Raw genomic sequence first — 13,108 nt, 5'->3', positions numbered from 1 at the left:
TTTAGAATTAGTGGTTTCATAATCAAATCTTGCGGAGAACATTTTTTTTTTTAATATAAGTGCATGACATGCAATGAGAAATAAATGGAAGGTAGAGCCACGTGGCATTGAGTGGGTGACATGGCGTAATAAGAAGTTGAGTAGATGATGCGGCCTTATGAAGGGGGCTACGTGGCACATAGACTTTCTTAGGAACGCCTTTTAATAAATTAGTATAGACTAGTGTGTGACCCGTACTTTGCCCCGGGTGATACTTTGAATAATTTCATTTTTATATTAGAAGCTTTAAAAGACTAATTAATTTATTTAACATGGGTAAATTAGAATACAATGACTAATAATTTATTTTGGATTTTTTTTTTACATGTATGTATTTATATATAAATTTGGATTAATAAAGCATGACTTAATTCTAGCTAAGATGGTAATGCATTTGGGTTCCATTCAATGAGGTTTGGGGTTCAAATCTCTTTGTATGCATTTTTTAATTAAGAACATTGGATGATGATGTGGCATGATGCAAAAGGTTGTTGAATGATGAAGTGGCGCTATACGGGTGTAAGAAAAGATACACGTGGCACATACAATTTTATGAATGCTGTAGGGAATATTTCAAGCATCAAAACGTAAACCAATCACGAGGTGAAGACCACACCCCTTAACGATCCATGAGATCGTCAACTCCATAAGGTCTTGAACCAAATAAGGTTCGGGGATGAGGGTACGAATCCAATCTACAAAAGAAAGGATCCGCCCTATAAAATAGGCCTCTACTTTATTCTACTCGTATTTATGTACGCTTTTTGACTAACATGCAAACATTAGGTTAACCCTAAATCTGTTTAATCTATGTCGGTTGAATATTAATGCACAAATAAAACTATTATTGGCGATCACTTGTATTAAAATCACATTAGCCTAAACCAAATTATTAATTATCTTATTAAGCATGATTTCAAGTACAAATTCCCTTTAAACATGCATAAAAGGTGTGATCAAGCAATAACAATAATATATATTATTATAATTTATAATCTTCACTTTCAAAGGAGTTACAGCTTCTGCAAATTCTGCCTATTCCTTCCAACGCAAATCCAATTCTTCTCTCTTTCTTGTTTTCTTATTTTTTCTTCTTCTCTTCTCTTATTCAATTATTATTATTATTATTATTATTATTATTATTATTATTATTATTATTATTATTATTATTATTATTATTATTATGGGGGATTTATAAATAATTATTATGAGTAGTTTTAATTATATAAAATCAGATTTTTAATGATGTTTATGAGAAATTAATTTAAAAGGTTCATGTACATATAGTCGGGGGTTTTTAATTATTTGTTAACCTTATATTGATTAATGTTATATATATTTGTAGGGTGCGTTCGATCAAGATTCTTGTGGTTCCTTTTGTGTGATTTTGCTAAGTAAGAATCAAGGTACGTTAGGTGGCTAGATACCTTTGAAAGTGATTGGTTTGAATAACATGTTTTACATGATTTGATTGGTGATTGAATTAAAGTGATTTGTATTATGATTTTGAAATAAATTATGTTTGAAGGTATTGATAAAAGTATTTTGAATGATTGATTTTTAAATCATGATTTGAATGGTTTGGATTACTTATCATGTTTAAATAAAGGATTTGATTTTAAAAGGTTTGTTGCATTAAATAAAAGGTTTTTCTAAGGAAGAGTTATTGATTTTGAAAAGTTATTAATATGAGATTTTATCCTCAAGTATTTATTTAAAAGGTTTTGATTTTGAAAGTATGTGGAATTATTAAAAAGGAGATTGAATTATTGGAATTATTGGATAATTAAAAGGATTTATTGAACCATTGAATAATTATTATTGTTATTATTATTAATGCTTTATAAGCATGTTGGTAATCCCACTATGCGGATTTGGTTTATTGATATGGCCTTGGACTTTGTATGACCGGGTCTTTCCTCAAGAATAGCCTTGTAACATAAGGAGACTAGCTTGGGGGGGTGCACACTTGAGAGAGGAATTGGTTTTAATATGAGGAATTGGTTTTATTGATTCTTGGAATAATGAGATTTGGTTTTGAATCATGCGTTTGGAATTATTGGAATAATTATTGGAATTGATTTTAAAAGCATGTTTGCAAATAAATTGAGTTTACATTATCTTGAACTTATCGTACTTAGCATATTTGCTAATCCGTATTTTTTATTTGTTTTGGTTCGCCCTGTTTACCGTAATGGTAAGCAGTGTTGACTATTTTCAGGTGGAGTCATGAATGAGCACATGGGAGTCCCGGGATTTTGCTTCACCTAGTTTAGGAATGTTGGTCTTGTGTTTATGTTGAGTACTTATAACAATGTTACTATTTTTATAAGTATTAATAAAAGAAAGTTGAGTATCCGCTGCAAAGTATTGGTTTTATTTAGTAAGTTTTGAGTAGCCTTGCGTAATCATGCGGCGGTAATACGCCCAAGTCTATCTCTATGATATAATTATACGTATTATACTGGTATTTCCGTAGAGGGAGATTTGGGGGTGATACACTATACCATTCTATTTGACCAGTTAAAAATAATAATTATTCTTTCTCTTTTTCCATTTAAGGTATATGATCGGTCATATATAATACGAAGTAAATTTTTACACTGTTTGTGGCTTTGTGCCCACTCTACCTACATCATTCTACTTACCAACAAAGTGTTAATAAACTTCGTATGTTTCTTACCTCAAATCTTAAATGTTTGACCTTTGAATCCTACCAAATGAGGGTGATGGGAGTAGGGGTTCCATTACCCTCTCCTCCGCTCCCAAGTGTCTGGCTCGTAAATACCGGATCAAAAAATTCGTGAGAGTAGTTAAGGTTTAGTTAGTGTCATGCTTGTAAAACTAGTTGTAATTCTACTCATATATTTTTGAAATGCTTTTTTTCTTAAAACACTTCATCCTACCTAATCTGTTATTATTAATTACTACCTTTTTGTCTAATTTATTTGGAATTGAGAGATTTCAATGCAAATAGAATCTAATTGTTGAAGCATGTCTTCCTAAATAAGACATGTGAGTGTCTCGTATTGTGAAAAAGAAAAAGATCTAAACATTCTATAAGGTCTACCTACTACTTCGATTGCTCTAAAGTACCACAATTAAGTAACTTAAGGGTAGAGTTGATACCCTCTTGGCGTATGATTTTATGGTTAAAAACTTCAATCGAATAATAAATTGAAAAGATTGGACACTAATTAAACTTTTTCAAAAATTAATTAATTAGGCAACTAATTTAGCACACCTATTCAATCATAATCTTTATTTATTGGTAAGTGATGATATAATCATAACTAATGGAAATGGTCGAGTATTAAGAGAGCCACAAGGGCGGGGGTGAGAATCGATCTCATGATCTCCTGGAACGGGGAGGGAAGCTTTAACCACTTGAGTTATCCCTCACTCTCATCTACGAAGTATATAAGTACGAAGAAAGAAGCTAGTGTATGTAATGCACGCAATTGACATATTGGACTAATACTCCCTCCGTCCCCGAAAAAACGACCCATTTGGGTTGATTTCACGGGCATTAATAAAGTTAAATAAAAAGAAGTAAAAGTACATTGGAAAGATAAATTTACATGAGGTTTATAAAAAAGTAGAGAGAGATAGTAATAAAAGTACATAGAAAAACAAAATTTTATATGGGGAAAATAATTTTGCATAAATATTGTTGCAGATTGGTGGGTATTTTATTGCTAATGGGTCATTCTTTTTGGAACTAAAATTAAGCTAAATGGATCGTTCTTTCGAGGACGGAGGGAGTATTATATTAGGTTTGACCTATAAAGTTAACTTTCAACACATCCACCTGTGAAATCGGGTTTATGACCGATTTGAACACAAATGAGCATTTGGTCGACCGGACTATCTCCAATTATTCAACCCGATTCACAACATTTAGTAGTCATCTCTAGTCTCTTTACCTACCTTCAATATAGCCCAAAACAAATTCTGTGCACTTGTGACTTTTTTTAATCTGTCTCACTTGAGTGGCTTTATTAGATTGCCAATGATTGGTCCTGTTAATTAGGACGCTTATAGTGTAGTAAAATGCTTAAAAAAAACAATGACGATTGATGGCAATTCATTGAATAGAATACACTATCTTTTGTTGGTTTTTTTTGGCAATGTTTCATGGGGCGTGCCGAAGGACCGAAGGTTCACATGTTGGCCATACAATCTAATGAACTATTAGAAAGTTCATGTGAGTTGTACCCTTTTTCAATCTCATCTGAAATCAAACAAAGTATGAACCTTTTCAACAACCACGGTTTTTGGAGGAGTAGCACTAAGTATTGGTATATACCTGTGTTACCGTGTGGTATGAACCAATACATATTAGGAAAAATTGCAAAAAACCATCTTTTGTAACAATTGTTTTTGTAAAAAAAACACCTTATAATTTTATTTATTTTTTTTTTTTCGTTTTTGTTTTTTTTTTTTTTTTTTTTTTTTTTTTTTTTTTTTTTTTTTTTTTTTTGTAAAAGCCCACCTAGTACCACCCTTTTTTTTATATTTTATTTTTTATTTACGAATTAACACCTTACCCTAGTTTCTGTCCTTTGACTTGGTTTTCAGGCATTGACTTGCACGTGAGAAGCACGCGTTCCGATGAGTTCCCCATTTTCTTCCCCCCCCAATTTACCCTCCATTTCTCCAATTCAACTTTCTCTCTCCTCCCTTCTTCTCCAACAAAGTCCCAATTACTCGCCATTAATGAAGAAAACTCCATTTTCTAGCATGAATTGTTGCAATTAACCTAATTTCGAGTAGAGTAAGTTGTTGTAATTACTGTAATTTCTTGTAAATAATGTTGGGTTTTAGAATTTTTATAAGGGAAAAATTGATTCTAATAATCCCACCTTTGCCTGGTCCGCAAATAATAATCCCACCTATCGATTATTATTTAATAATCCCACCTTTAGGGGTCATCTTATTTAAATAGTCCCTGACCTGTTACCAACCGATATAGTGGGTGAACATGCCACATGTCACTTTATGATTTGTCCAAAATTTTTTAGTTATTTTTTATAAAAAAATAATTTTCTTTTTTAAAAAAAATAATCGTTTTCTTTCCCTTTTCCCCTTCCCCTCCATTGATTCCGGCCACCCATACTTGCTACTTCCTACAAGCAGGCACGCAGCCACCTCTTCTCTGAAACAAGCATCCTCACCCACGGACCAACCATCCTCATCCACGAAAAATCCCACCCATGGTTTCTTACTCCCACCTACAAACCAGCCACCCCACCCACGAAAATCCCCACCCATGGTCAGCCACCCCTACCGACGCCCTACCAATTTCGACAACCCTATGCACGAAACCCCTACCCTCGAAATCCTCACTTGAAAAAGCTCGACCTTTCCCCTCCCGTGAAACACCCAACCTTACGCATTTCCCATTTCCCCTATTGTTGCTACTATTAATTAATCTATTATCTTGTGGTATGAAGAGAGAGAAAGTGAGGTGGGAAAGTCACGGAAGGAAAAGGGAGGATGGCTGACTTGTGATGAGGATGAGGGAGAATATAGAAATTAAAAAAGGAAAAGAAAAAAAAATTACCCATTCTTCAAGTTACCGGTTATAAGGGACCAATAGGAGAAGATGCCCCCCAAAGGTGAAATTATTAAATAATAATTAATAAGTGGGATTATTATTTGTAAATCGGGCAAAGGTGGGATTATTAGAATCAAATTTTCCTTTTATAAATTAGGGTTTGTAATTGAAATAAGATTCTTCGTTTTTGCCCACAAATGATGTAATTAGGTTTAATGTCGAAAGGCCAATGTACACCAATGTGGTCTTTAATTCAATTTTTATTTGTTTTCGTATGTGCTTGCTCAGGGCTTCAATGGAGGAAAGGGATGAAGAGGTGGAGTGGGGTTTTTGGGTGGATGGGGCTGAATGAACAGGGGTGGAATTTTCATGGGAGCAGATTTATTGGGTGAGATGGTGTTGGTGAGAGTGGTAGTGAGTTAGTGGTGGCGGTGAGGTGGTGTTGGTGGGGGTGGCAGTGAGGTGGCGGTGGCGGTGATCGAGGTGGTGTAGGTGAGGGAAAATAGAAAAAAAAATAAAGGAAGAAGATCACATGACCCACACGTGCTAAGTCAACGTTGGAAAACCAAGTCAAACACCCAAAATCGGGTTAAGCTGTTACTTCGCAAAAAAAAAAAAAAAAAAAAAAAAAAAAAACAAAAACAGGTGTTATAAAAGGTGGTTTATTGCAATTTTTCCTACATAATATGACAATTTTGTAAATAATACTACCTCCGTCCCTAAATTACATTCCTCTTTCTAGCATTAATTCCTCACATAATAGAGAGAAAGAGGAATGTAATCTAGGGACGGAGGAGTATGAACTTTATAGTAAAGATGACATATTATTAAATGGAAAATGTTATACATAGCCCTTAGGGCTACATATAAGCATTAAATTTAGCCTTGAAAATCCTTAAAAGTTAAGAAATCATGAAAATATAAACACTAATTACACTGATTTACGCGTGTTTTTGTCATGAATTCCTAATTTTATACAATTTCCAAGAGTATATTTAATGCTTATATATAGCCCTTAGGGCTACATATAGCATTACCTTATTAAATTAATACATAATATCATTAGATAGTATACTAGTGTTATAAAACCTTATGATGGTATAAATATGTTATGATATTTTTCTAGTAGTATAAATAATTTATATCATATTGGTAAATTTCTATGATACTAATGTGTTATCTGATATTACAATTAAGACTCTAATGGTGTAGGGAATATTTCAAGCACTATAACCCCAAGCTTGAACCCCACTGTGATCATAAACTAAAGTATGGTGGCGTTCCAAAGGGAAGAAACCTAGAGCAAAAGAGTCGCCAACAAGTTTTAGGAACTTGTAAACCCAAAACGATCCAGGAGATCGTCAACTCCATAAGGTCAAGAACCAAATAGGGTTCGAGGATGATGGTGCGAATCCAATCTACAAAAGAAAGGGCCCGCCCTATAAAATAGACCTCTACTTTGTTCTGCTCGTATTCATGTGCGCTTTATGACTAACATGCAAACATTATTTTAACCCTAAACCTGTTTAATCTATGTTGGTTGAATATTAATGCACAAATAAAACTATTATTGGCGATCACTTGAATTAAAATCACATTAGCCTAAACTAAATTATTAATTATCTTATTAAGCGTGATTTCAAGTACAAATTCCCTTTGAACATGCATAAAAGGCGTGATCAAGCAATAATAATATAAATCAAGCAACATAATAATAAGCATCATAAGCATAACAATGATAAGACATAATAAAGCTTAAATATAATAGCAAGATCCTAGGCATGATACTAACAAGATTAATAACAAACCCTAGCATGTCACTAAGCAATAAAGATCAAAGCTTTAAACCCTAACATGGTACTAACATGCTATTAGAAAGAATAAAAGCACCCTAAACATGACTCTAGAAAGCAATAAAAACATCCTAACATGATACTAGGAATTAATAAATAATAAACATACTTTCTACAAGAATAGAGCAATAAGATTACATACTTTGAAGCCTCGTACATCTTTCTAATAACAAAATGCACAAGTTAGTAACTTCAATGAAAATAATAAAAATTAAATTAAAGAATTAAATTAAAGTAAATAAAGTTTAAACTAGATTTGGACCAAACCCTCAGAAAATATCAAACCTTGCACGTCTAGGGCGAAGGCAACTTCGAACTTGGCTAGGTGATTCTAAATCTTGTGTATACGGAATTGTGTTTAATAAAAGGCTGGTTTAGAAAGAGAGAGAGAAATCAAGTAATTCTTGATGAGAGTTGATGATAAAAAAAAACGGAGGTCAAGGACCCTATTTATAAGAAAAATAGTCCGGAAAATCATAGAATTTGATAAGGAATAAAACTACACTTTGTCGCCAGGCGACAGGGTCTGTCGCGAGGCGACAAGGTCTGTTGCCAGGCGACAAGGTCTGTCGCCAAGTGACAGACTTGTCGTTTGGCGACAGCCTGGCTTTCACGTGCTTTCCACACGGAATCCGATCTTTAACCAAATTTGATCTATGGAATCCGTACAGAAGCTAAAAACGTATAATTTAAAAATAATAATATTTTATTCCTAAATAAAAATCCATCTTAAAATAATTATAAATCCTAACTCTATTAGAATTTAAAAGAATCTTCTAGAGACTTCTAGAAAATTATAATTAATCCTAATAATTTTAGAAATAATAATTAACATTGGGTCCTCCTCTAGATCATTGGGCCGTATGTAAATAATGAACCGGACCCAGTTTAGTATTTTGGCCATAACTTCCTCAATATTCATCGGAATTGGGTTTATAATATATCGTTGGAAATGTCTTTTCGAGCCCCATCCAATTACACTATTATTGGGCCCTTATAATGGACCAAACTAAACTGGATTGGCTATTTTTAATAAAATAGAGTTATTTTCAAAAACAGATCTAGAGAAGAGAACTTTTTAATAAAACTAAACCGCAACACTTGACTTTCAACACTTTCACCTCATTCGATTATGGTTCGACGTGAAAGGCATTCATCACTGGGTTTGGTTTTTGGGAGACAAAAATGGGTGTCTACAAATGGTATTATATATATTTCTTATAGTACAAAAACTATATCATTTTAGCTTAAAATTTCACAGAACATGACCAGAATACCCTATGTTGTATGGTGTTCAAACAACACGTGTATGAACCCGTAGGGAATATTTCAAGCATTAACCCCAAGCTTGAACCCCACTGTGATCATACCTTAAGTATGGTGGCGTCCAAAGGGAAAGAAAAGAGAGCAAAAGAGTCGCCAACAAGTTTTAGGAACTTGTAAACCGTTCACAGGGTGAAGGTTACACCCCTTAACGATCCATGAGATCGTCAACTCCAAAAGGTTTAGAACCAAATAGGGTTCGGGGATGAGGGTACAAATCCAATCTAAAAGATAAAGAACCCGCCCTATAAAATAAGCCTCTAATTTATTCTATTCGTATTCATGTATGCTTTCTAACTAACATGCAAACATTAGGTTAACCCTAAACCTGTTTAATCTATGTTGGTTGAATATTAATGCAAAAACAAATCTGTTATTGGCGATCACTTGAATTAAAATCATATGAGCCTAAACCAAACTATTAATTATCTTATTAAGCGTGATTTCAAGTACAAATTCCCTTTAAACATGCATAAAAAGGGCGTGATCAAGCAATAACAATAAATATATATCAAGCAACATAATATTAATAATCAAAATCATGTTAATAATAAAGCTTAATAATAGCAAGATCCTAGACATGATACTAACAAGAATAATAACAAATTATAGCATGTCACTAAGCATTAATGATCAAAGCTTTAAACCTAACATGATACTAACATGATATTAGAAAGAATTAAGAGGCAACCAAACATGATACTATAAAGCAATAAAAACATCCTAACATTATACTAGAAATTAATCAAATATAAACATGCTTTCTACATTGAAATAAAGAGGGAGTAAGCTAATTACTTACTTTGATATCTCGTACCTCTTTCTAATAACAAAATATACGCGTTAGTAAACTTCAATGAAATAATAAAATCAAACAATTAATCAAATAATTGAAAGAAAGAATTAAAAAGTTTAGACTGGATTTGGGACCAAACCCTCAGAAAAGTATAAACCTTTCACGTCTAAGGCGAAGGCAACTTCGAACATGGCTAGGTGTTTCTAGATCTTGTGAATGCGGAATTGTGTTTGTAAAAGCTATAGCTAGAGATAGAAAGAGATGAGAGCTGATGATTGTGAATTATAGATTTTATATTGTAGATGATTAAAAACGGGGATCCGAGGACCCTATTTATAGGAAAATAGTCCAGAAATCGATTGAAAACAGTCAAAATTTGGAAAGGAATAAAACTCCACTCTGTCGCCAGAAACCAACCTTGTCGCTAGGCGACAAGCTTGTCGTTTTGCGACAAAGTAGTTTTTCAACGCACTTTCAGCACGGAGTCCCTTTGTCAAAAAAATTTAGTCATAAGGTCCGTACGAAGGCTAAAATTGTAATTTCATATAAAACGTTATTTTATTCCAAGTAAAACTCGTATACATAATTATCAATCCTAATTCCACTAGGATATGAAAAGAACCTTCTAGATTATTCTAGAAGACTATAATCAATCCTACTAGCTTTAAGAATAATAATAGGTCATCCCCTAGATCGTTGGGCCGTATGTAAAGATCAAACCGGGCCCAATTTAGTATTTTGGCCATAACTTCCTCATTATTTATCGAAATTGGGCTTATAATATATCGTTGGAAAGCTCTTTTCGAGCCCCATCCAAATACACTATTATTGGACCCTTATCATGGACCAAAATAAACTGGATTAGCTAAATAGAGTTGGTTTTCGAAAGCAGATGGAAATATTTTAAACAAAAACTAACCGTAACACTACTCTTTTCACACTTTCACTTCATTCGATTATGGTTTGTCGCGAAAGGTATTCATCACTGGGTTTGGTTTTGGGGAGACACAAATGGGTGTCTACAGAACCTGACCAAACAAACTCGAGGAGTGGCTTAGTATATCTAATTACATACTCCCTCTTTGACTCTTTGTTTTAATAAGTGTTACATTTTGATCGACATATATTTTTAGGAAATTTAATTGACTTAAATAAAATAATAGGTAAGTGGAGCATAGAATTATTAAAAAATTATAAAAGAAAGATAGTGGGGTTAATAGTTTATTGAATAGTAATGAATATGAGAGGAAAGACCAAAAAATATAATAAAATAAAATAATAGTGAATTTGAGTGGGGATCATGAGAGGAGAGACATATAATATTTAAATATAATTTTTTGCTAAAAAAGAAGTATAACACTTATTAAAACACGACCAGATTTGGTAAGTGTAACACTTATTAAAAACACGAACGATTTTGCTTTAGGGCCTGTTCATATTAACTTAATTTCAGTTCAGTTCAGTTCAGTTCAGCTCCAATCAGTTCAGTTCAGTTCAGTTAAGTTCAACTCCTAATTTCCCTCTCTCATAAAATATTCATTTCAGTTTACTTTAGTTCAGTTCTGTTCAGTTCAGCTCCAATCAGTTCAGTTCAGTTCAGTTCAGTTCAACTCCTAATTTCCCTCTCTCATAAAATATTCATTTCAGTTTAATTTAGTTTAGTTCAGTTCTGTTCAGTTCAGCTCCAATCAGTTCAGTTCAGTTCAGTTCAGCTCCAATCAGTTCAGTTCAGTTCAGTTCAGCTCCAATCAGTTCAGTTCAGTTCAACTTAGTTCAGTAAATGTGAACAGGCCCTTAGTGTCAAGTAGTACGTGGGTCTATACATGGTAAGAGTTGTATCTCACAACCTTATGATTAGTCGAGTACATTCCTCCTCTATTCTTTTAAATTGCAGCGTATTCCTTTCTCGAAAATTGTAATATAATCAATTAATTGCAATATTACTTGTTTGGCCATTGTTTTCCCAATGATCTCTCTCTCTCTCTCTCTTATCACATAGATTATTCTTTTTATTACACTCTATATCTCTCATCTTCTAATAACATATCGTGCACCCTCTTCATGTTGCAATTAAAATGAAATGATGAGCGGGAAATTGTACTGTTTGAAAAAAAAAATTTATTAGAAAATGATTCCCATGGAAAATACAAAGAAAACACAATTTGTTCCCTCACAAGAAAAAATATAGAAGAAGGGTAATTTTGGAGTGAACGAAAGAAAGTGGATGCTGATAGGATCATAGGAGATGAAATAACTTAGGGCATGCTTGGATTGGGGGTAATACATTAAGGGGGTAATAAAAATCAAACTTGAAGAAGCAAAAGTAATTAGAGGTGTTGTTGTAGGAGACATGGTGCTTACAAATGAAATAAACTAGTTGTGCCATGAGGAAAAGAGAGAGATGGAGGAATTATTACTCTTATAATGAGGGTAATAGTTACCCACCCTCCCTCTAGTGTAACAATTACCCCAAAAATGAGGGTATTGATTTCTCTTTCTTCACCTCAAACCATACCATCACTACATAATCTTGTTACAATCACACCATCATTATCTCCTTCTTCCCTATTTTCACATTCATTTTGCTTAGCTTGACTTTTATTACCCCCTTAATGTATTACCCCCAATCCAAGCATGCCCTTAGGAGTTTGGAGGGAAAATGTGGCATGCTTTCATGTTTTGCTTTACTAAACATATGATGAAAAGTTGTTTCCAAAAAAAAAAAAACACACACACACAAAAACAAAGGATGAAAGTATTTTCCATCAAAACAGCGAAAAACAAACGATGAAAAGTTTGATGAAGACTAATTCAAGAATGATTAGGTGATTTTCACATGATCAAATCGATCAAGATTCAAGAAATAACCATGTAAATTTTTGTTGTTGAATTTTCGTGAGTGCTAAATTCCATTGGTAACGAAATCTATCTATATTACAAATGCGACAATGATAAAGAAATAGATCGAGTATCAAACTATCAATAACCCTTTATGATTCCATATTGATTTATGATAAATGCAATAGTTAGTTTGGATTAACTGGTTAGAGTTTCTTTGTTTCATAACTCTATGATGTGCTGTTTTTGTGAGTTATTGTTATAACTCCCTATTGAATGAAGAAAAAGTTTCCAATGTTGATTTTGTGGGTAGTTTTATTTTGTTTTATTTAAATATAACGAATTAAGTCAAACCGTTTATCTAATCCAAATTGGTGACATAATTGGCTTACCAATTACTTTAACTTAACTAAAGTATAATTATGTCTTTAAATTAGGTTGAATTGAACAACCTCATACCTCAGTGACCAACTAATTATATAAGGTGGAATATATGAATTAGAAATATTACCAATGTCAAACAATATTTGGCAAACTGGCATTTTCAGGGTAGGTACAAATAACTATAATTACCAAGAAATACTTAATCCTTTGAATTTTATGCCCACTCTTCAACATTTCTCTTGTCCAAAGTAGAGCAAAAATAACCATGGTTAATTATCGTGTATTAGGGTTTCCAATTTGCACTTCGATCAACTT

The sequence above is a fragment of the Chenopodium album genome, chromosome 21, assembly GCF_948465745.1.
Source record: "Chenopodium album chromosome 21, dcCheAlbu1.1, whole genome shotgun sequence".
NCBI lineage: Eukaryota > Viridiplantae > Streptophyta > Magnoliopsida > Caryophyllales > Amaranthaceae > Chenopodium > Chenopodium album.
Note: the sequence above shows the minus strand (reverse complement) of the source record.